The 26154-nt window shown below is 29.9% G+C and overlaps 1 protein-coding gene across 1 annotated transcript in view; it reads right to left on the reverse strand.

The window, feature by feature from the left end:
- The window catches only part of LOC148306059 (hemicentin-2-like), an 81203-nt gene that overhangs the window by 52377 nt on the left and 2672 nt on the right, over positions 1-26154 (reverse strand). The window lies entirely within an intron of this gene.

The raw sequence follows: 26154 nt of genomic DNA on the forward strand, positions 1-26154 counted from the left end.
TAAAACATAACTTTCAGTTTAACACATTTCATATAATATCAGACTAGTTTCAACAAAAACTGTTCTCAAATGCGAGTTGAGAATTTGCAGTGTTAGGAGCACAAGTGGTGTTAGTCCATTATAGCATATATTGTACTTTATAGGTGGAGGCGGAAAAATTGAAACACTCCAGAGTTTGCGGCGGAGTATGCACAAGTGCATTTTTGCAAAATTTTAATGATCCGATGGCAAAAAAGTCGCTTCATGAAGTTGCCACTAAAAGTGCTCAAACGCAGAGAATTCTGTATATACTCGAACCTACTAAACTTGTACCGGGTGCAAACTAAAAGTTTACTGCGAGCGAACATTTTCCTGCCACAAAATTATGTAAGTACTTTAAAAAAAAGTTTGACTTACCTCTATAAAAATACCGAAATAAAACGGCGCTATTAAATATAAATAATAGCGGACATGGTGTAAACATTCAGTTACCGGCACTCTGACAGGTATTAGCCGGTAAGTATATATTTTTTAGTATGAGAATTTTGTGTTTTTGATGCACCTTCTTCGTATAAAATATTGTAAATATCTCTCTGTATTGTCTGTATGAAATATATATAAAAAGTATAGGTTTTTGTATATATTTTTAAAGGTATATTATATCGGTTTTCATTTTTTTTCAGTAACATGGTATTCTTACATCATGTCGTCATGGTTTAAGAAATACGTGTACATTTTAAAGTAAATTTTAGTATTTAAAATACAAAAAGTATAGGTTTTTATACATATTTTTAAAGGTATATTATATCGGTTTTAATTTTTTTCAGTAACATGGTATTCTTACATAATATCGTCATGGTTTAAGAAATACGTGTAAATTTTAAAGTAAATTTTAGTATTTGAATGAAAATTTGTGGGATTTTAATTTGTTTTCTTTAAATTAAGGGAGCATCTTTAAATGATTATTCAATCTTTTATTTATCCATCTTTTAATATCCAATTTTTGTATTTCAAATGATATTCGATTTACCTCCAATAGGATTGTTATGAATTAAAATATTTGATATACCTCTACGAAGACGAATTAATTTTTGAGAAGAGAATACAAACTCTAAATATTTATTTGGGTAGCGATCTGTGTTTCGAACAATTATATGAAACCTAGTTTTTAGTTTTAAACACTCCTTGTGACGATAATATTATTGCGCGCGAGATTTTTACGCCATCTGTATTTTTTTGGAAAATGAGAAAACAAGCTCTTTTAGATATTTATATGTAGGACGAATATATCCGAATTGAAAGGATAAAAAATCTTATGAGTTGATGCAATACGCAACATGTTTAAAATAGCATACTGTATCGAAATGATGCAGTGTTAACTTGACCATGTACAACGCGAGGACAAGTTGATCTTTATTGCGCTTAACATAACCAGTTTAAAGTTATTCAACATAAATATTAGATGATTTTTTGTCATCCGAACTTCACGTGCGATAGTCAAACTCACTATTCACTACGCTATTTTTTTTACTATTAAATATACATGCCTTTTTGTAAAAGAAATAAAAAGGAGCAATTTTCGATGAACGTTTTTCTTTTTCCACCCCAAATAAAGTAGTAACGAGTACTCCTTTCGACTTCTTCGTCCTCTAAACTCATCAGCACGGAGCTGATCACATTACCGAGGTCTAAATGGACCATTCAGAGCGGAATGGGGTAATTAGGCACTGCGGATTCTTTCCCCAAATCTGCAGTAAAAATTTCACCAAACTTTGGTGACATATTATTTCACTGGGTGGCACAAACTCCCGACATTATGTATAACAACTATTATAATAAAACTGAAAAGCGTCTATATGCGACTTACGAATATTTTAAAACAATATAAAGATTTGAAAAAAAAACAGTAGACACTCATCCCCAACACAACGATTCTTATCGATGTATTATTGTTATCTCAAAATATGTAGAAAAGTTAATGAAAATTAAAAATATGTTATTTTTTGACATCTCATCAAAGATGAAGAAGAATATGGAAGTCTGGGCATTTACGGGGCTTACGACCGTCATAGGCTGGTTTAAGTGATCACTTTACACACGTGTAACATTCACCAATTCTACCCATTATTGACAACCACACTACTCAAATTCTTGGAAGTTCTATATATGAACCAATTTAGGAACCTTGTTCATGAATCACTAGAACTTCACTAGAGACATCTATTGGTGAGATGAAAAGAAGCTTTTTATTAAGCAGAAACTCTTATATTAGTATGTGAGATCCGAATCCTGGGTTATAATCACACACATGAGAAACGCCAGAAAATACCATTTTCATTTTTTATTATTAAGCTTATAATTTGACCAGATAATTTATTTACAACATTTTGAGTGTGTCCAAATACTTGTTCACAAAATCTGGATTATCTCCAATTACAGGAGTTATTTTAATATTATTTTTTGACATCTCATCAAAGATGAAGAAGAATATGGAAGTCTGGGCATTTACGGGGCTTACGACCGTCATAGGCTGGTTTTGTGAACAAGTATTTGGACACACTCAAAATGTTGTAAATAAATTATCTGTTCAAATTATAAGCTTAATAATAAAAAATGAAAATGGTATTTTCTGGCGTTTCTCATGTGTGTGATTATAATCCAGGATTCGGATCTCACATACTAATATAAGAGTTTCTGCTTAATAAAAAGCTTCTTTTCATCTCACCAATAGATGTCTCTAGTGAAGTTCTAGTGATTCATGAACAAGGTTCCTAAATTGGTTCATATATATAGAACTTCCAAGAATTTGAGTAGTGTGGTTGTCAATAATGGGTAGAATTGGTGAATGTTACACGTGTGTAAAGTGATCACTTAAACCAGCCTATGACGGTCGTAAGCCCCGTAAATGCCCAGACTTCCATATTCTTCTTCATCTTTGATGAGATGTCAAAAAATAATATTAAAATAACTCCTGTAATTGGAGATAATCCAGATTTTGTGAACAAGTATTTGGACACACTCAAAATGTTGTTAAAAATATGTCTTTAAAATCTTAAAAACAATATCATATAGTTTCAAATCCAGTATTTGTTTATTCGCTCAAAATATTGTTCAAAAATTAATTAGAAATTATCTTTGTAAATTAATTCGGAAAGAATGTCATTTATATTTGATAGTGTTAAACAATAATTTAAGTGATCACTTAAATAAGCCAATGACAGATCGTAAACCCAGGCAATACTAAGGTTTTTAAATTGTTTTTTTACATAATCTAACTCTAAGTCTTTAGCAGAATAATATATTTAATATATATTTATATATTAACACATATTACATATACATATTGAACATGCTGGAATCGAACCCCCTACGCTTATTTTGGAGTCGAGCTTCTACCCTACTGCGTCATCCATAAATATACGTGAACTGTGTCTTCCTCCTAGTAATAATATAAAGTTGTAAAATATAATCGTTTTCCTTATGCAAGACTAACCTAAGTAGTAAAATGCTATTTGCAACTTCATAAGACGTTGGGCAAACTACTTTTCACGGGAACTTTCCAAACTTAAAATACATAAATAACAAAACTGAAATATGAATTTACTATCCACAATGTACAGTTCGTAATTATGCAAAGTCATTCCCCAAAAGTGGAAGCATAATACATGGAATATTGCAAATTATTCAGTTTTCTGGAAACTTTATCATTTCAAATCAAAGACACACGTTTCATCCTAGTATTAAAAGTCATAGGGATAATTGTATTTCATGGATTTTTTCATCTCGATTATACTTGATATAATACCGTATTCGGGTTTCAGTTTAATAAAAGATATCCATTAACGCAGATTAAAAAAATATACTAATATTTATTCTATTTTATTAAAAATAACTTAAATTTTTGTATACATTTTATGTACAGCTTACGTATCAACAATCACCTTCAAGTTTCAAACTTATAAACGGTAAAATATATATTTTTTTACATAACTGTTTTCTGTGGAGTCATGTTCAATAATTTTCAATTCAAATCCTCATCCGCACCTGATGCTGCATAGGGTACTACATCATAAAAACGCAGTTTTATCTTGATAATTAACACATGAAGGAAGTAATCAGCCTTCCGCATCAGGTACACTAGTCCAGGGTAATATTAGAGTGAAAAAATCACTTATAGGTACATATATATATGACCCCCACCTGGGAATCGAACTCGGATCCTCCAGTACGGTAGCCGAGCGTGCTGACCACTACGAAGGTGGACTGTATGTCTGTTTTTGTAGTATTAGTTCAAATGAATTTTAATTTTTTCGCTTCTTAAAAAAATGATAAAAATATGTAATCTTCTCGAGTCCTGATTTTGATGTGTTCCAGAAAGTATTCGTAAAATTATCAAACAAAGTTTTCCGGAGCGGAAAATAATTAGCGCTAATTATGATATTCCGAACCGTAGATCAGAGGGGGGAGGTCCGCAGGGCCGGGGGGGAGGGGAGGGGAGGGGAGGGGAGGGGAGGCGGACGAAGTTCAATGATAAAGTTCTGAAAGTTTTACCATTTATGCAAATAGAATTGGGAAATTTTTCAAAAGGAAAAAAAATCGGATCTTAAATTTTCACGACTTTTACAAAAAACTCGAATTAAAGCCGAACAAAAAGAAAGCTTTTTTAATATCTTCCCATTCTTTTGTATTTTAATGTACCGGTCGCCGGATCTCTGGGCCTGAAGGGCGTATGGATTTAATCATTATTTTATATTTAATTATAAAAATGTTCTCAACATGATTTTTTGAAAGGAACTAATGAATATAAATATTTTCCTAGTAAACGACTCATTCGATAGTTACTTTTAAGGTAACAATAATTTTTATGTCCACATATTAATATGATTTCATTAATGTAGATCAAATAAATATAAATATGTATATATATATATATACATATTTATATATTTTTTTAATATCAGTTAATTATTGTTATTGATTTTTTCTTCTCTTATCTCTGTCTCTTTATAGGTATATCCTTTATTTATTGTTACTACAATATATTTTGTTTGGTAGAGTTAAAATCACTTGTAAACGAGTAGAGACTTAAAAATAAAATGATTTTAATTCTGAGTGCATCAAACATTGCCTTTTTAACAGTCATAATTGTTTTTTTTTTTTTAATTAAAAAAAAAAATATTTTCAATTATAGACCTTTTTTGACGGATGACATATTTGACAAAATATATGTCATATAATTCATTCATTCAATCGAAAATTGGCTGACATCAGACAAAACATTGAAAAAAATCAGTTTATAACTAGCATCAGTTGACTTTGAATGATAAAATCAAAATTTTCGTTTATAAGAACTTCTTAGTGTTAAAAATGAACCATGAACCTGTTTTTAATTATGGTCTGTATACCGCAGTATTTATGAACTATTTAGTCCTTTGGTTTTATTTAAGATGCCCACAATTATTGTTTTGATTTTAAAGATTGGATTTTCAAATGCCGTAGCCGGTGTTAAACATCTACTTCGGATGTCAAACTGACTGAAATGGATTAAAACAAAGTTTCAGAAGTAAATATAAACCTTCATTACATTTGTATATATTCAAGTAAATAATCGTATCATTTATTCATGTATGCAATAAGCTATGCGCTTATAAACCATGCAGAAAGTTCGAGCAGATATAAAGTCGTAGGAGAATGTCAATATCGTGAAATATGTGCAGTATTTATTGATTCGAAATATTTCATAAATTCATGTAACTCATAAATATTGCGAGGAGCACAACTTGCGCTACTTCGAGTCAAGCACATAAGAACATATCGGTAGTGTAAAAGCAAAGGGGTATACCTGTCTCAGACCAAATTGTACAGGAGAGCAAAAACAAACTTGTGAAATTAAATAACTCATTTGTTTCATGTATTTTTTTATAAATATATCTCAATAAAACTTATTAAGTATTGCAACTACAGCTGTATCTTTTTTCCAGATTATGGAATACACTATTTTAGACATTTTGTGGAACAGACTTAGAAAATGAAAAATTTGACAGATAAAACCCTTTGCCTTTACACTACCGATATATTGAAGTGAATCATAAGTTAAACACGTAAGATATTTGGACTTTTGTTCAATTTCGTTAAAACAGTCAAACAAAAAGTTTATGTCGAGTTCCGGGAAATTTAAATTAACACATTTTGTCCAATAGAAGGAAGCCTTTTGAGCCAAAAAAGCAAAACCTTTCAGAAGGACAATAGAGACAGGCCCTTCTCAGTATAACGCGCTATTGATCTTTCTACCTTTTTACTTATTCGATTGAATAAGTATACAAACCGGAGGCAATCTAATATGGTGCGAGTAAAAATATTAATATTTGAGTGACCCATTTAAATGAAATGATTGACGTAAATTTTTTAATAAATTTATATTATCCACTGACACTTTGTGATGGAATTGCATTTTAATATATTATTAGATTAAAACCAATATTTTTAACTTTTCCACTTTATTTTTATCTGGCCAGCGACCGGGTTTCGTCGTTACCGACATCATCAGACTGGTCTGATTATGTCGGTAACGACGAAATCCAGTCGCTGGTCAGATAAAAATAAAGTGGAAAAGCTAACAATATTGGTTTTAATCTAATAATATGACGTAAATTGTTTGACTTATTCAAATTGTTCATTGAACATTCCCGCAGACAATCATTTATATGTTGGTTTATAAGCAAGGAATAGAGGCTGTTATATGGGCTAGTGTTTCATCATTTGAAATTACTTTTATTCAAAAAAACTTATATTGAGGAGTAAAAAACTCATGTACAGGCATTAAGTAATTATATTATAGGAATAACATTCAATATAAAAGAAATATGGCTAATTTTATATTTAATCTTATCTTTGTAAATCTTACGTTTAGTTAAATGTTTATTTAAATCAAAATAATTTTACACTTCTATATAAAATGGATAGATCTTACTGTAAACTAATTCCTGAAACAAATAATGAAATGTCTTTTTGTGTAACTATTATAGTAGAAAAAATCTCGTAAGAGCCCGATTCCAAAATTTTATGCAAGGAAATATCAAACAATTTTTTATCGTTTCACTGTCGACGTTAAACTAATATTTATGCTTCATAGTTAAAAATTTGTTATATATTACTAATATATCTTTAAATATTGCAAAAACAAATAAATAATCACCATGAAAAGTGACATTTTTATCAATCTATTTTCATTACACATTTTTATTTTGAAGACTGTTTTTAACAACCATGATAAAAAAATTAGAAAAAAACTGTTTTTTTTTTGATGTGTGTGTAGGCTTCATTCTAATAATATCGGGTGTCCCTTACAGGCGAAGCGTGAATCTGAAATATGCAACTAGACAGAAGGGGTAAGAGTGTCATCCCTAAATGACACGATAGGGTGTGATACTAAAGTGGTTAGCGCCCCTGTAGCTTGTAGGAAGTATTCCTCCCCACGAGTTTGTGTGACAGACTGCCTCGAGCGAAAAGCGATTCAATGTGACGTTCGTATTTTGCGATAACTAATGAATATACAGAAATATCATTCAATATCAACCCTCAATTGGCAGGTCAAAAATTAAAGAGAAAACCCTGAAAAGCGGAAACATTTCTCGTGTTTAAGAATTTTCATGGTCCATCTGGAGCTATATGAAGCTTTTGTTATCAATAAAATACGCTCTCATCTTAAATTTCAAAATATTATTTTAGATTTTTAGAATAACAGTCAACTAAATTCAAACGAATAAATAACTCACTTTTACCAATTGTCATATCCTTCATTTATCAAATAATCGAAAAAGTGTTTTAAACATAATATTACTCTATTTAAAGTAACTTTAAGTAATATAATATTTGGCAAATGGTATTTCGGAGAGATATGTAAAGAGTTCTACAGAAAAGTAATGAACGATCGAAATTATTTATTTTGAATTTTACAAAAATAGCCGTGCAAAAGACAAAAAATATTTTAGAAACAATCGCTATAGTTTTTAACGTGTATTTTCCAATACCTGTGTTACAAGTAATGACTACAGTTTATCAGCTATGATGTAGTACATACAAAATATTTTTTTATTGAAAATCAAAATCCATCTCCACACTCAGATGTCTATATTTATTTTTGATTTTTGTTTTAAATACAAAATATTTGTATTTATTTATTTGTAGTTTATATTCGTATTAACCCTATTTAAATGTTTAATATCGCATCACAAAATGAAAAAACGGTTTGATTAATTTAATGAAGTAAAATTAAACTTTTTCCTGAAAATTTAATAGTATTTTTTAATGTGAAATGATTTATTTAAAGAAATAGATTTAAATGTTTAGTTGTAATATTTATTTTTTGTCACACCTCCAAAGTGTAGTGGTCAGCTTGTTTGGCTACTGTGCTAGAGGACTCGGGTTCGATTCCCAGGGGGGTCAAAATAAATATGGGTGATTTTCACTTTCGTATTTATTTCATATCACTCTGGACTGGTACAAGAAACGCATGGCTGATCACTTTCCTTCATACAATCAACAATCAAGATAACACTATGTCGCTAAGATTCAGTGCCCTATGCACCATTGAGTGCGGATAAGGGTTAAAGATTTTATTTTTAAGGATTTCAAAAATTTATTTTAGTCTCCAATTTAAAACATCGTGTGAGATAGTATCAACAAAAATGTTTTCACATATTTTTGCGCGATCATAAAGTGTGACAATCTGTGCTCTTGAATAAAATTCTGAGTAACTTAAATAGAAAAAGCAACCATATGCAATAATTCATGCCCGCCCCCTTGACTCGATATATTTATGTTCACAAATGTGTTTATCAAAAAATGCAAAAGGTTGGTTGGGCCACTTCCGTTCTGAGCGTCATTTAGTCCCTTCCAGGTAGGAAAATGTCACATTAATTTGTGTGTCTGCAGAGGCGACGGGAGGAGAATGTGTGGAAACCGCTGCGAGGGGATGATGGGGTAGGAAATTGCCACAAAATGATAAGGCCGGGGGGATGCAATCGATTCACTTGTAAATTCAATATGCGTTGCCAGTAATGACTGCTTCATGACGAGCCCAAAAACGATATTAAAAAAGGAACTAACAGTGTTATGATGGCAATATCGTTTTAAAAAAGTATCATTATTTTCATTTTTGAGCTTGAGCCGGGCGCTCAATGCGAGGCGGTAGGGAGTTGTAAGAAGATTATGTTATCAAATGGTTTTCATAACAGAAGTGATCATTATACATCCCGTTTCAGGGAAAGACCGCAACAGGAATACTCCTCAAACGTATTAAAAAGTGTTTTATTTTATTTTATTTATTATGAAAAAGTTTCAAAATTATATATAATTGTAATTTTTACGTAAGAGCATTATAATTTTATTATTATTATTATTATTTTATTTATTTATTTGGGAATTATACAGCTTTACGTTTAGTAAAAGTATAAAATAAAAATAGTTACATTAATAAAAATAAAGCCAATTATACAATTCCACGAAAATTGTGCAATTCATTTTATTCCTCGTATAAGAATACTTGTAAGATCCGTCATATATACATATACATTACATAGAGTGTTTAAAAAGACTCTCCTTATAATTCATTGTTTACTTTGTGTAATACTACTTTATTCAAGAAAACATTTGTTTTTTTTTTTATCACTTGAGTTTATTTTATGACGACTAGTTTCGAAAGCTGAGCTTCCATCTTCAGGTCTAAATGTAAGTTTACATTTAGACCTGAAGATGGAAGCTTAGCTTCCGAAACTAGTCGTCATAAAATAAACTCAAGTGGTAAAAAAGTGTTTTCTTTAACAATTTTATCATGTTAATGCCGAAACAATAAATAAAATAATACCACTTTTATAAACAATGGATGATAAGGATAGTGTTTTATTACCATGCCACAAAGTTATCAATCCTTAGTGTTTTATTCACCAGTCAATATGGATCAGTGTTTACTTTAAAAAATCCTGATTTTCCACTTTGAAGGTTGGCAATCATCATGACATTATTTACTAGGTCTGCAGCCGCTTTAAACAGAGATAGTGCTACAGTGGAACAATTCTCTCAAGTTTTTAAGCCGGGATATAAGTCTTCCTTCTATGCCGCGTTTACCTTCCACTTTAATAAATATAACTATTTAAACTAAATTACAAGTAAGATTCACCCATAAATTTCAGTTAAATTTAAACGTAAACTAGTAAAAATATAGGAAACCTTTATGTTGGATCATTAACTATAGCGTAAACCCCTTCCAAAATAATTTATACGGGGTTGTCTGAAATGTAGATAAATTGTCTATTTCACGATTATGGATGAAGTGAAGGAACCCTCAAATAAAGTTAACTTTTAACTATCGTTCCCTTAACTCTATTATTAAAGGAGTCAAATATTTATTGTCAATGATTTTCAACATCAGATATTCTCATCCCCTAATGTTTAGGTTGCTAATTGTCCACTAAACGTGTTATTATGTGCAAATTAATTGTTTATATTTTGTAATAAAAAGTTCACGCAAAGAAAAATTAAAGATCATCATCTAACCCCTACTTGATATTCTTATATTATTATATTATTATGATATTTTTTAGATTCTCGACCAAAATCAAATTGAAAATACTGGATCGGTAAAAAATAATATCCAATATGTACAAAAAATAATAAATTGATAGCACGATTATATCAAATACGAATTTTATGACATAATCCATTTTTTATTGTTTTTTCGTTATTTTAAAAACAATCGCTTACAATTTTTATAGAATATAATTGGTGGGCTAAAAACTGTAATTATCTACTCGTTTGTGATAGTTTAATTTTAGCAATATGTAAAAAAAACCTTGGTAAATTTTTTATCACCGTTTAATCTAAGCTTCATATATATGTTACCTTTATCGACAGATTACACTCTTTTTCTATGTTATAAGGAACAAAAACCTACCAAATATTGCATATTAGAACAATTTTAGACTATTTGTTACTTGAACTCTTATTATTTTTTGACATCTCATCAAAGATGAAGAAGAATATGGAAGTCTGGGCATTTACGGGGCTTACGACCGTCATAGGCTGGTTTGAGTGATTACTTTACACACGTGTAACATTCACCAATTCTACCCATTATTGACAACCACACTACTCAAATTCTTGGAAGTTCTATATATATGAACCAATTTAGAAACCTTGTTCATGAATCACTAAAACTTCACTAGAGACATCTATTGGTGAGATGTAAAGAAGCTTTTTATTAAGCAGAAACTCTTATATTAGTATGTGAGATACTAATATAAGAGTTACGACCTTACGAGCTTACGACCGCCAGCCTATGACGGTCGTAAGCCCCGTAAATGCCCAGACTTCCATATTCTTCTTCATCTTTGATGAGATGTCAAAAAATTATATGAAAATAACTCCTGTAATTGGAGATAATCCAGATTTTGTGAACAAGTATTTGGACACACTCAAAATGTTGTAAATAAATTATCTGGTCAAATTATAAGCTTAATAATAAAAATGAAAATGGTATTTTCTGGCGTTTCTCATGTGTGTGATTATAATTCGGGATTCGGATCTCACATACTAATATAAGAGTTTCTGCTTAATAAAAAGCTTCTTTACATCTCACCAATAGATGTCTCTAGTGAAGTTTTAGTGATTCATGAACAAGGTTTCTAAATTGGTTCATATATATAGAACTTCCAAGAATTTGAGTAGTGTGGTTGTCAATAATGGGTAGAATTGGTGAATGTTACACGTGTGTAAAGTGATCACTCAAACCAGCCTATGACGGTCGTAAGCCCCGTAAATGCCCAGACTTCCATATTCTTCTTCATCTTTGATGAGATGTCAAAAAATAATATGAAAATAACTCCTGTAATTGGAGATAATCCAGATTTTGTGAACAAGTATTTGGACACACTCAAAATGTTGTACTTGAACTCTTATTTATTATATGAATTATAAAAGTTCAATTCTCTTATTTCATTGTTATTAATCTTTAAATGAGCTTTTACGAAGAAAACTATTGAAAAAAGAAGAAAAAATGAATTAAAATGTTATTGTTATAAACATAACTTGTTAGTTATAAAGACATAATAGGTTTAACTATCGCATTTGGATTGTGAGATATATGTGTCTGGTTCTAATACCTGTTTTAGTACTTTGCTAGAAGAGATGTAATCACGAACATATGTATAATAGTAATCTTTCACGAGATGTCGCCAAATAAAGGATGTTCCCTTTTAAAAGATCGTTAATGGCGATATATATCACCAGGGTGTTCTAATAAAAAGGTAATTTGTCAACTCCTCCTACCTTTGCGCTGCAGGTGAGCCAGGAGCATTGAACTGAGAACACCTTTTACAGCAGTTTAATAAATATACAAATTACAAAAACAGACTATTGCGATTATATTCGAATTGGAAAATGTTTTAAGAAATATAAAGGTACGTTTATGTATTAAGATTTATTTATTTGAAGCATAATATGATGTTTTAGGTACAAAGTAATTCAGAGCACAAAATAATAAAGGTAATTTTCACAGATGTTAAAATACTTACAGAAATACTATCTGATAAATCAATGCTTTAAAAGCATGCAAATAGTTGTAAAACATCATGTTAAGTTATGTTTTTGTTTAAAAAATACAAATAAATTTAACGAAATGTAAGTTATTATAGTTCTAGTCAACTGGTTTTGAGATGTAGGTACCTATCTCTACGACAGGACAATCACTACACCAGCATGGAAACATGCTTAAGAACAGTAACACAGTACTAAAATGTTGAAAGATATAGAAGGCATTGGTTCGCCACAGGGCAAAACATATGAAAATTAGTACCTATTTAAAAAATATATCTTGAGCAAAAGCTCTTAGCGCGATGCCGGGTTAGTGCAGTATAATAACGCGGGGTTGATTTTGATATCTTAAATCATTCCCTAATTCCAGCTTTAATCTTAATAAAGAGCGACCATAAATATCAGAAGGAAAGTATTTGGAACGAATCGAGATTTCGTTCCGGCCTTTTCTATGGATGGCGAATTGGGGCAATTTGTTTTTCCGATTTAATCTGTTTTCGAATAATTAATTTATTGCGCGTTTCAGCGCGAATTTTTCAGTGTTAATTTTTATTTTAAAGGGGGTCATAAATTATGCGGACGATAAAATTTGGCGCCCCCCACGCGGTTAGCTCAAAAGGGGGTATCTAGCGCTACAGTACTCGGGGCATGTCAAGTTGTGGTGCGAGGATAAACCACCGGAATGCGAAATAGTCGCAGCAGATTGTTTACGCAAATATTACTAACAGAAATCATATTTACGAAAAAGTTGTTTCAGTTTTTTTTTTCATAATACATATATAGTGTAAATGCCTTAATGGAGGCATTATATTTATCGGAGAAAGTGAGCCATTTACAGTGCTTACGAGCGGCCATTAGCTGGTTTAAATGCTTTATGGAACCTTACATTATACGAATAACCGAACATCCACATTGCTTTGATTTTGGATGTTGTAGGTGTTTATATGTTGAATTCAAAACACTAATTTTATGTGTTAGTTAGAATTCCATCTGCAAAATCACTTGCAAACGAGTGAAAGCTTATATAAAAAGAAAACCATCTTTTGGGAATTAAAAAAATAAATGTATTATTATATAAACACACAAAACTTAAATTTCAACAAACTCTTTTAAATGAGAAAACACGAACTAAATTAATATTCAATACATTTTAAAAAGTTCTCACAGCACACACTTGAAAGTTCACCATACTCATTCTGTTTTAAATTTTATAAAAAGTAAAAATACATATTATAAAGAAAATGATCCAAATATAATTATTAATAAATAACTTTTACCCGACTAGCATTAACGTGGGACCCCCTGGGAATTGAATCCAGTGCCTCATGAGTGTAGCCGAAATCTATAGCCATTATACTAATAGCAAAATAACTCGAGATTTAGATATATAAAGTAATAAATGAATATTTTTTATTTTCAAAACTATTGTTTTATAGGAACAGAAACACGGAGCGGTCCACACTTTGAGAAACACTAACTTACCACCACCTACAAGAACAGGCGTGAATCTTTGGTAGGATAATTTAGAATTTAGTATAAATTCGGTGCAAACGAAGATTTAGTAGTGGAGTCTGTGTAATATAACCGCCATCCGTCGCGCGTCGGGAGAGGTTCTCAATGCAGCTTCCTGGCGGCTGATTGGAACTAGCGGCTGGCGGGATACAGCGAGACACAAACCAGGAAGCGATAAGACGCACTTGGAGATTATATTCGCGCTCACGTCATAAAATAATTAAGGATAATGGAAAAATATGCCAGCGCTGGAATTACGCAACACAAAAAAGTACACTATATCACACTGCGTCGGTAAACTTAACGTTACTTGTAGTACGGTAAAAAAATATAAATAAACGTTAATTAGCGCTTCCATTTTTAATAACAGATCGCAAAATATGGCAATACACATCTTCAGCGTCCTATTAAACTGAATTTGTGTATTGTGATTATTTTTACGTATTTATGACAAAAGTTCTGTAATTTATGTTGTCATATTATTATTATATCTTATTTAATTTACAAAGAAATATTTTTTATTACTATTTATAACCAAAAATACTGTAGACAAAAATTGATAAAAAATTCTCATATTTTCATTCAAGATTTTATTTTCCATACGATTTTATTTTACAAATACGCAGTATTATGTAACTACATAAAATACAAGTAGATATGCGTTTATGTGCGTTGTCTATAAAAAAAACTATTAGGTAAGTGAATCATGAAGAAGTGGATGGTTAAAAATTCATGGACATACATAATTTTTTATTTATTTATTATTATGTTAGCGAAAAAATTCAATTTTGTTATGTGCTAAAAGGGTTTATAATTTTTTGACCACTTCCTACTTTTGTCCTATGACAAAAATCTTCAGAGTTAATGAATACAATCAACTATACAGGAAACAAATATATGATTTGATGACTAATATTAATTTCATTGAGAGATATTGACATATTACAGGAGATCTTTTGTGGTGTTCTTTGTATTGTTTTGGCGGTTTTGTATGTACATTATATGATAATTGGCACGGGTGTAAATTAAGTATAAAATAAATAAAAATATACAATTTGGCGAGTATCGAATGATACATTGACAAAAGTGTGGGAAGGGGAAGAAGAATGATTTCCACACCCCCCCAGTCACCCATCGTCACGAAATAATTCTCCAAGTAACAAATTTACTAGCAACTAGCATTGTTCAACTCTAATATAAAGGTGTATGGTAAAAATTAACTTATTTTCGATCATTTCTTTTTGAAAGTTATTTCAAGTCACCCAGTATTTTTTTAGGGGGATTAACACAATTGGACAGGTCTGTAAAGCAAATTCTGAAAAACTGTCCGATACTTTTACCTTTAAAATGTCCAGGATATTTACGTAAATTGTAACTCTGCTGACCGTATATTCGTGAATCAATTAATGTACTACGTTAAATAAAATTCCAATACTGGATTAAATAAATAAAAATATTTTATAGAACACGTAAAATACCATATAAATATCTCATAATATTTAAAAAATATTGAATTTTGTGTACCTATTCCAAAATAAAAATGGTTTTTCATTATAATGTACGTTTCATCGTTAGAGCTTTTTGCTGACGTTTTAAATGGCATTTTGGCATCCGTAATCAGGGTTTATAAGGGCTCATGACACGCAGCATAGTTATTTAGAAAACCGCTATTCAAATAATCGTAAAAATTTAAGAATTATTTTTAAAAAAAAATTATTTAATAACTTTAATGAGTAAATATCTATTTTATCACTAAAATAGCATTTGATTTAAAAAAATTCATTGGTTGATTTTCAATAGCCTTTTAGTACTACAATTGAAACTAACATAAGTTGTTTAATATAAATCCCAATTATTAAACTTTATTTGATGTATCTATATACTTGTATCCATCCAAACATGTAAAATATGGTAAAACAATTATTTCTAACTATTCTATGTGATAACATTTAAATAGAACTTAAATCGCTTAATTTCTATACAACGGCTGACATTTTTTAACTAGTTACATTTCGTCAGAAATATCCAACTACTCTCCGCATTTAATGGTGAATAGGGCACCGCATCAGATTGAAGTGCTGACTTGTTCATTTATTATGTAAAGGCAATGTGAAAAAATATTAAAAGACTATTAATTGAATCAGCAATGACAAGTCTGACGATAATATGGAATACCAGAAAACTGAAGTTTTAAGTAATAAATAATTACAAATAATACCAAAATTTAATAAAATATACTTCATTGATTTTATTTGACAAACTTCAATCCAGTATTTAAAAAGCGTCCCAAATGTCATGTTAAAGTATCGCGTTTGTTATTCGATTTGATTCGGAACAAAGGCACGTGAGCTCCGAGCTCGGAACAAACGTATATTCTCCATTTTGCTTTTGGAAAAAACACGGGAACATCTGATTCCACTGGGAAATGTATTGTCCGATACAGTCCCCTGAAAATCTCCCAACAACTGTCCCGAAATCTGCGGTCTCTCGTGAAAACACCCATTTCAAATTTCACCTGAAAGAATTTTCTATTTCAGCCCATTCATTGATTGGCAGACATCAGGACTTGAACAATATTAATGAATTTTTAATTTCACTCCAATTTTTCCGCGCAATATGGTAAAATAAATAAATTTCTGCCAAGTGGTTATGACAGGGCTTCAAAAGAATTTTATTTAAAGGGATACATCCCGATGTCTATACGAATAGTAATACAAAAGTTTAATAATTTTTTGCTTAAAAACTTATTCATTAATTGATTTATTCATAATTATTAGTCCAAAAAAGCCTTAAACATTACTTGGTATTTACAACATTTTGAGTGTGTCCAAATACTTGTTCACAAAATCTGGATTACCTCCAATTGCAGGAGTTATTTTCATATTGTTTTTTGACATCTCATCAAAGATGAAGAATAATATGGAAGTCTGGGCATTTACAGGGCTGACGACAGCTAATGACGGTCTATATATATATAAATATATAAATATATATATATATATATATATATATATATATATATATATATATATATATATATATATATATATATATATATATATATATATATATATATATATATATATATATATATATATATATATATATATATATATATATATATATATATATATATATATATATATATATATATATATATATATAAATATATAAATATATATATATATATATATATATATATATATATATATATATAATATATAAATATATATATATATATATATATATATATATATATATATATATATATATATATATATATATATATATATATATATATATATATATATATATATATATATATATATATATATATATATATATATATATATATATATATATATATATATATATATATATATATATATATAAACTTGGTATATTTAGATTAGTCTTTAAATAGCTATCAGATACCTCAAAAAAACAAATCAGCGTATTCAACTTACACAAGTGCAGGTATGCAAACCAAGAAGATGTAAGTAGCCCTTACATACTACTGTTATTTTACAGTCTACTATCTACTATTTATCCTCCTTTGCCTTATCGCGTCAAAGTGTTTCTACTCCTTGATTCAAGCATCAAGAAGGTGGAACTTATCACTTTGCCAACATATAATTAACCAACAAGATAACACAGCGTCGATCCGATTTGGAATTATGCACCATTAAGTATGAATAGTTGTAATAAAAAAATCAAATTATGTATAATAAACGTGGAAAGTGTGTATTGAGCAGTATGTAGGTGAGGGTAGTAGGTCGTAGTATTTAAGGGGTGAAATCGGTTTCCTTTGAGGCGGAGTTTAGCGAGTCACTTAAAGTTTTAACACTTGGTTCAACATTAAGTATTCCCTTTATGGGATACTCAAATTTATTCTAAAATAATTTATGTCAAATTCACACGACAAGTGTAATACGATTGGAAGTAAATTCAACGCCGCACTTTTCGAAAGCGTTTACTTTTGGACTTTTCATCCAAAGCCGATAAAACTAAAAGCTTTTTATTTGAATAAATATTTTCAATAAAGCGTTACATACGAGTTATACCTTTAAAAATTCATAAATAAGAAACTTTAACGGAACAGTTTATTCACCTACTTCATAGAGTATATATATGTGAGTATACATATGTGAGTGGTGAAAAATTATACATTATGAAAAAAAAAATTTATTTTAGCGTCATACAAAAAAGATAAAGCTATTTTTCAATCAATTTCATATTTTTTAGTAATTGAACGAATTATAAAAAATAGAATGAAAACATTCGTCTTTTCATTTCAACCATATTTCGGTTTCTATTTAATACATGAGTATATTTCAATTATTTCTTATAAAGACTTAAAAAAAGGCATTTCACTAAGTAGCCGCCCTTAAAAAAACAAAATAAGGTTTTTTAATAGAAATACAAAACAATTCAGATTACCTCAAATATGATATGAAAATATTTTCAATTTTCAAAATTTTAATTGCAACATTTTTGTTGATATTTAAAATGGTGAAATATTTTAATTACGAAAAATATTAAACAATTTAAAAAAATGTTTTTCATTATTTTGAAAATCAGTCGCTTAGCATCATTCAGGGATTTCAGATTTTTTAAATATTATTTGTGATGAATAAAATAATATTTTTAAGGTACACTGTTTTCCCCTATAACGTGTTTTAATGTTTACTTTTTAAATAAAATGGTCACAAAGAGGACAAAATAATATACATTTGTACTATATTTGTTTCAGTTATTCTTTATTTTATCAAATTTTAGATTCGGAATGAAATAATTCGATAAGGGCCTATTCATACGATCCCTTCAGAGGTTGGATAATTTTAATAAAGCTCCCTTCACCAGATGCTCAAATAAACCAAATGTGAAAACTCAGGTAATATTTGTTGTCGGGCAGGTCTGTAAGGGTGCTTTCAGATTTATTTGAGGGTCTCGGAATAAATGAATCTCGAACCTTCGATCAGCCGCTGGAAAAACAATCGGCAATCGCGGGACCCCCAATACACTGGGGATCTAAAAAGGTACACTCCGCATAAGGGGACCCGAGAAGGTACGCCCGCATGAGGGGACCCAATAAGGTATAGTCCATATAAAGGGACTGTTCTATATAAAGGTCCTTGTTATAGTTAGGGTGAACTACTAATGTTCGTATTATGTAGCGTACCTTTTGAGGTACGCTGTTCGGAGAAAAGACCTTTTCAGGTCTCCCAGAGACACAAGACGCTTCTCTAAGGCAATTTCACCTGCCTTCGTGACTTTAAGGGATCTGGGGGTCATCACTATAGTAATTCTTAACATTAAAAAACAATACAGTTTTCATTTATTGTTTCGGCATTAACTTTGTGGTAAGACATATTACAATGATTGAAGAAAACACTTGTTTTTATACCACTTGAGTTTTATTAAAGACTACTAGTATCGGAAGCTAAACTTCCATCATTCAGGTCTGAATAAAAGTTATTATAATAGTTATTATTCAGACCTGAATGATGGAAATTTAGCTTCCGAAACTAGTAATCTTTAATAAAACTCAAGTGGTATAAAAACACGTGTTTTCTTTATTCATTGTAATACAGTTTTCGATAATATTTCGTAGATAGAAACTATTCTATATTTATATATATTTGATGGCAGTCATTTTTCAATATATTTTAGTGGATGCGGTAACAATAATTAATATTAATTTGTTTTTTTCTCCTGGGCCTTATTATTCGTTCTCAATTATGTACTTGCTTCGGAATAATGAAACTTGATCATAAATCTCAAAACGACAAACAAAACATAATTATTTAGCAATTTTTACCAAAACGTTGTAAATGCATTTAAGATTCTACTTGAATTATAATGAGTGCATCTTCTGATGATGAGGCGTCAATATAATTTGAAACACGTATTATAAAAATATGAAGTTGTTTTGTTTAACTATAGAATAACAAATCAGATATTTATGATGTCACTTTGAAAGATGATGTGTGATGATATTTTCAACGAACCTTGAAAAAGATATGATTTAAATAATAAGTTTTATAAATTTATGGTGGTAAAAATTTAATAACCATAAAATTATTATCATTGATATTTTAGCAGATACCCGTACTTCTTGATGATTAACAATATCGTCCAAAACATATAGCAAGGATATATGTAAATGTTTCAGGTTAAATGTTTATTTATTTTCATTTTTTAAATGAAATAAAAATGTTTAGGAAAAAATTTGATCGTATGCTACATAAAAAAATACTAAATTGGATTCATTGCATTATACTTGAGATTTCACGAGTGTAAAACCTAACTTTAGAAATTCTAAAAGTACTGAAAAATCTCGATTTTCACGCCATCGATTTCCCGTCTTTGTTTTCTCTCACCACCTTTTCTGTATGGCTTCTCCCCACCCCCGCCCCTACACACACACCCATACCTCCCACACATACACATATATAGAAGAAAAGTTTCAGTCCGATTGAATTGCTGGGAAATATACAATTCAGACAGCCTTCAGAGCTTTCCATAATACTACATAAGTATAAATAAACACATAAAAAAGCCATTTTCTAAGCTTTCTTCTACGTATTATATTTATTCTCTCCATTTACCTTTAGAACACTCAATAAATAGGACGGTATAATAAAACTATTATCATAAAATAACGAAAAATAACGGAATCATAGCTTTGCACTTGACTGGAAAATATGAATTATTTAAGTTCATTCTAATGACTGATACGATATCAATATTATTTATCATTTGATACGTATCTTAGAAAAGATTGCATTGATATTTAACAAACGAAGACAGAAAAATCATAATGATAATGTCTGTGCACTTGACTGAATGACGACAACCGGTGTGCAAATCTTTGTTCAGATATCCATATTTTTCCGCGGTATCACAAATTCAGAGTCAGAAAATTTAATGTTCTTTTATTGATCGGCAGCCACTTTATGATGATGTCTGTCACCACAAACAATTGTTTTTATTGTTACAAGTGCTAAAACGAAATTTAATATACTATTTATGATATAAAACAGTAAATATCTCCTATTTTCCTTTTGGTTTTTGAGTTTAAAGATTATTTATAAATTTATTGATATCTATTTATTGCTGAACTCACAAATTTAGGCAAATTTCGAACACTGTTGATAACGATATTGTGTACATCAAAACACATATTGTTTGATTCTAAGTGGTACAAATAGAGCTTGCCTTCAAAAATAATTCAGAGTACGTTGAGGGCTTGAAGGAACCGCATTCAACGGTTTGAAGGCTGTGTGGAGATCAAATCTGCAAATACCACTTAAATAATGCCTGCATCGCTCTTATTCTCTTACACAGCAAGGAGGTCTAAGCCTCCCACACTTACTTATAACGGTATAGATGAGAAGAATATTGTATAATTTTATAATGTGAGTAGAGATGGATTGATAAATAAATGAAAAATCAAAGTTGAAAAAGGATTTTTTGCTTTCTCCAGTTTTTACTTTGTTTCTAGCTATGATATAATTAAAGATTGACTTAACACTGCGTCAATTCAATGCGTTACACTATACACAATTGAGTCCGAATAGAACTTTTATCAAAACACAAAGTAAGTCTTAACATTTTGGTCACATCTTACTTAAGAAAAAACAATAACTTCTTTAGTTGCTTGTGGAAGGCAAGTTCAAGGGATCCGAACACCTGAAGATGGCTCTTGGCTGAAGAGTCTAATAGACTAGTCGTGAAAAACAATACAATACGTTTTGGGTCGAGTCCAAATAGCTAAGATGATACCCGACCGCCCAGTGATGGTACCAGACCAAAAAATGCTAAAGTAAAGGTATTCACTTTGTTCAATGAAAAAGCCCAATATTTCCAAATTAAATTTAACCAATCCTGTAATATTACTTATAAGGTATTGAGGAGATTTATATTTTGTTTGAAAATTGACGAGTTCTAAGAATTTTTCTGCGAAAAGATTCGCAATTGAAGAGAATGAAATAAAGTCTCAAAGCATGCTTTGAATTTAATGAACAAGTAACAGTTGAGGGTGGCACTCAAGAATTGGATAAGTAAATGAAATTATTAAGGGTTGAAGAGGAACGAATAGACCGAGGCTTTATGGCGAGGGACCTGTATAGCAGGAGGCTGTATTCTGTATAGTACATACATGGCAAGAAGGCTGACGGAATGAAATTCACTAACATATTGAGAGGCATTACATACTACCATTGATAGAATCTTTTACGAATAAAATAAGGGAGCGTGGTGTACTTTGCTAAAACTGTAATAAAAAATCATTGGAAAGAAAATTAATATTTCATCATGCTATTTCTAGATTACTTGTCCTTTAATTTTATAAGAAAAAAGTATGTTAGTCTAGGCATTTACTAGACTTTTTGTAGCCTTGTTTGTATTATCGGCTGCTAAAGTAACCCACTGATTTATTTATGGCATTGAAAAAATTCTTTAAAAGTGTTTATGTCATCTAAGAAGTAGGTCCGCCTCCGTAGTGTAATGGTCAGCACGCTCGGCTACCGTTCTGGAGGTCCCGGGTTCGATTCCCAGGAGGGGGGGGGTCAAATAAATATAAGTGATTTTTTCTCTGTAATATTTATTCAATATTACCCTGGACTGGTACCTGAAGCGGAGGCTGATCACCTTTCCTTCATGTGCAAACGATCAAGATAACACTGCGTTTATATGAAGCAGTGCCCTATGCACCATTGGGGTGCTGATAAGGGTTTTATTATTATTATTATTATTTCTAGATATATCAACAAAGGACAAGTAATTTTATAAGAAAAGAGTATGTTAGTCTGGGCATTTACTGGACTTTTTGTAGGTTAGTTTGTATTATCGGCTGCTAAAGTAACCCACTGATTTATTTATGGCATAGAAAAAATCTTTAAGTGTTTATGTCCTCTAAGAAGTATATTTATACTTTTAATATTTCGTACTTTTAATTAGTTCCAAATGATAGCATAGTCATGATGTTTACTGTTTACCCTGATAAGTTTGATAAAGCTAATAAACAAAACCAGAACTTAATAAATAATAGTAGAAAAGGAAACGTTTATTTAAAACAAAATGTGTGAATACTTTTTTGTCAAGAAGCGCAAAACATTAAAAAATGTTAAAAAAAGTTATCGTAGAACTGATATTATTTTACTATATCATTCATCAAATAATAAGATTTTCATTTTTGGAAATAAAAATTACCTTATTATTTTAAAAAGGTTTTGCATGAAATACTAATTAGTAAAATTTAAAATACAATTCATTTATTGAAGGTTCAGTTTTTATATCAACCAACTGAAATGTGCTCAAATATTAATTCAGTTAAGAGTTAAGGTAAAGCGTATACAAGGAACAAACCCTTCCCCTATTTTGTAGCTCATAAAAGGTTTTCCGTATAAATACAACATTTAAAGGTCTTCAACATAAGGAAAACTCCCATTAGAATATCTTTTTAATTTTAAATGATTATATTTTATTGTCTTTTCCAGAAAGTGTGATTCAATGTTTATACCTAAGCACTTTTTTTATTTCGAGACTGCGGTGAAATATTATTATGCGTCACCTTTTTTTTTCACAAATCGTTTACTCCTATCAACAACGTCATATAACAAAAATCGTCGATTTTTAGTTATGCATGTTTTTGAAATGCGCAGAAAATGTACTATATCCCAGCAAAAGCGGCATATTTTAAACTTAATATTTACCCGCTACAGGGCTGAAAGTGTTGTTTTTGCATTTTGAAGAAAAGGTTTAATTATTTTTGTAAACATACTAAATATTTTTCAAATAGAAAAAAAAACATTCAGGTTTTACCTAGAAAGAACTGTTACACAGTAAAATGTTCAATAAGTGGCTTGGTATTTATTTTTTAATATATTTTACTATATTTTTAAACTTCAAAAACGATCTCATGAAAAATCAAGTTTTTTGATATATGACATTGTTGAAAGGAGTGAGCGATATATTTTATTAAAAATATTCTCTTACGGTTCCTTTTTTTCCACAAAATCTTGTAAATATTAAAATATTATACTCTTGCTGATATATTATTTCCTCCCTTCGATTATATTTTAAATTTCATGGCCAACGTACGTATTGAAGGACTATAAAATAATTTAAGCAAATTCCATTTCATTACTTAAATGGGTTATTTATTCAGTTTGTATATATATATATGTATATATTTATATATATATATAAGTTCGCCAATCTTGACATGTTGTAAGACCATATCCATAAAACAGCACCCCGAATTGGGCATACCCGAGTAAAAGCACTAGTAATAATATAAATGAAGCCCTTCAATTCGTATGTGTTTATTAGTATCAAAAGGAGAATTTCCATCCATCATTTTGATTTTGTTTTCCGCCGAACTAAAACAGTGAGAGCTATTCTGTCGGAACAGAAAAATGTATCCGCTTTTTTTATTTCTATTTACCGAATGCGAGAGGGTATTTACATTTCTCGTTGTTTATTTTACGCGATCAAACAACTTTTGTTCTGATGAAAATATACCCAATACATCATATTGTGTTTTCTCTTCTAAACAAATATTCATCTGTTATCAAAATCATATTCTTCATATCACGAATATTTTTATACGATGCAATTTTTAAATGGTTTTAAATAGAGTGATTTAACATAAAATAGTAATACTTTTTTTAAAATCTCATCAAAGATGAAGAAGAATATGGAAGTCTGGGCATTTATGGGGTTGACGACCGTCATAGGCTGGTTTAAGTGATCACTTTACACACGTGTAACACTCACCAATTCTACCCATTATCGACAAACACACTACTGAAATTCTTGGAAGTTCTATATATATGAACCAATTTTGAAACATTATTCTTGAATCACTAGAACTTCACTAGAGACATCTTTTGGCAAGATGAAAATAAGCTTTTTATTGAGCAGAAACTCTTTTATTAGTATATGAGGTCTGAATCCTGGATTATAATCACACACATGAGAAACGCCAGAAAATATCATTTTCATTTTCATCATTTAAGCTTATAATTTGACCAGATAATTTATTTACAACATTTCGAGTGTGTAAGTAAAAAAAATATAAAAATAACTTTTGTAATTGAAGATAATACAGATTTTGTGAACAAGTATTTGGACATACTCAAAATGTTGTCAAATAGTGATGTTTAATTTAAAATTATGCAACAAAAAAAATAATGTTTCGCGTTTTAATTGTTTTTATTTGAACATTTTTATAATTTGTCTTTAAATTTTTTTTTAAAAAACCTATCCTCTCCAGTTGTAGTAGTTAGTGCTTTTAGTGATTCTCTGAACAGTCAAATATAATATTGTCAGAACAAATTGCCTCAATCTTATTAAGAAGCAGAGTAAAAACTGTATCGCTTGAATGTAGTGCCTCGTACACCATAAGGTGCGGATTAATATTATTAAATAGTAATAAAACATTCCTTAATTATCTATAAATAAATTTGTAATAAATCTACATTTACAAAAAAATCGTTACCGTGTAACTTCTTCGTTAGAAAGAATTATACTTCACCCTTTTCTCGGTATAGCGCGAAGGTTCATATAAATAATCATTAAAGGGTTGTATCATCCCCCACATTATTCCTCATCTTTATTTTCACCCCCTAGTTCATTTATTTATGAGCAAGTTCTATCAAAATTAACGAGGAACATTGTTTTATTGTCTTGGAATATTACACGTGTACTATGTATGTATGTAGGTATTTACGAATTTTACTCGCGAGTAAGGATCTTCAAACATAAATTTAGCTTATGACTTCAAGCCTACATATTATTGATTATTCCACGTTATTGAGATACAAGTTGTTAGTAATTCGGTGAATTCCTTGCCATAACTGTGTTACAAGTTAAAAGGTATATATTAAACATTTGTTAAATGGATATATTTTACATTTTTATAAAAATGCATGAGGTAGGATTTTTTTTTAAATAACATTTTGTTTAACAAAATATTTTTAAACCTATCCACAGTTATATTTTATCTCGATTGTTGATTGTATGAAGCTTGGAAAATAGGTACCTTATTTGATCTAGGAGTATTTA

The sequence above is a fragment of the Brachycentrus maculatus genome, unplaced genomic scaffold (assembly GCF_059751285.1).
Source record: "Brachycentrus maculatus isolate JH-2025_06_01 unplaced genomic scaffold, ASM5975128v1 h1tg000256l, whole genome shotgun sequence".
In the NCBI taxonomy this organism is placed as follows: Eukaryota; Metazoa; Arthropoda; class Insecta; order Trichoptera; family Brachycentridae; genus Brachycentrus; species Brachycentrus maculatus.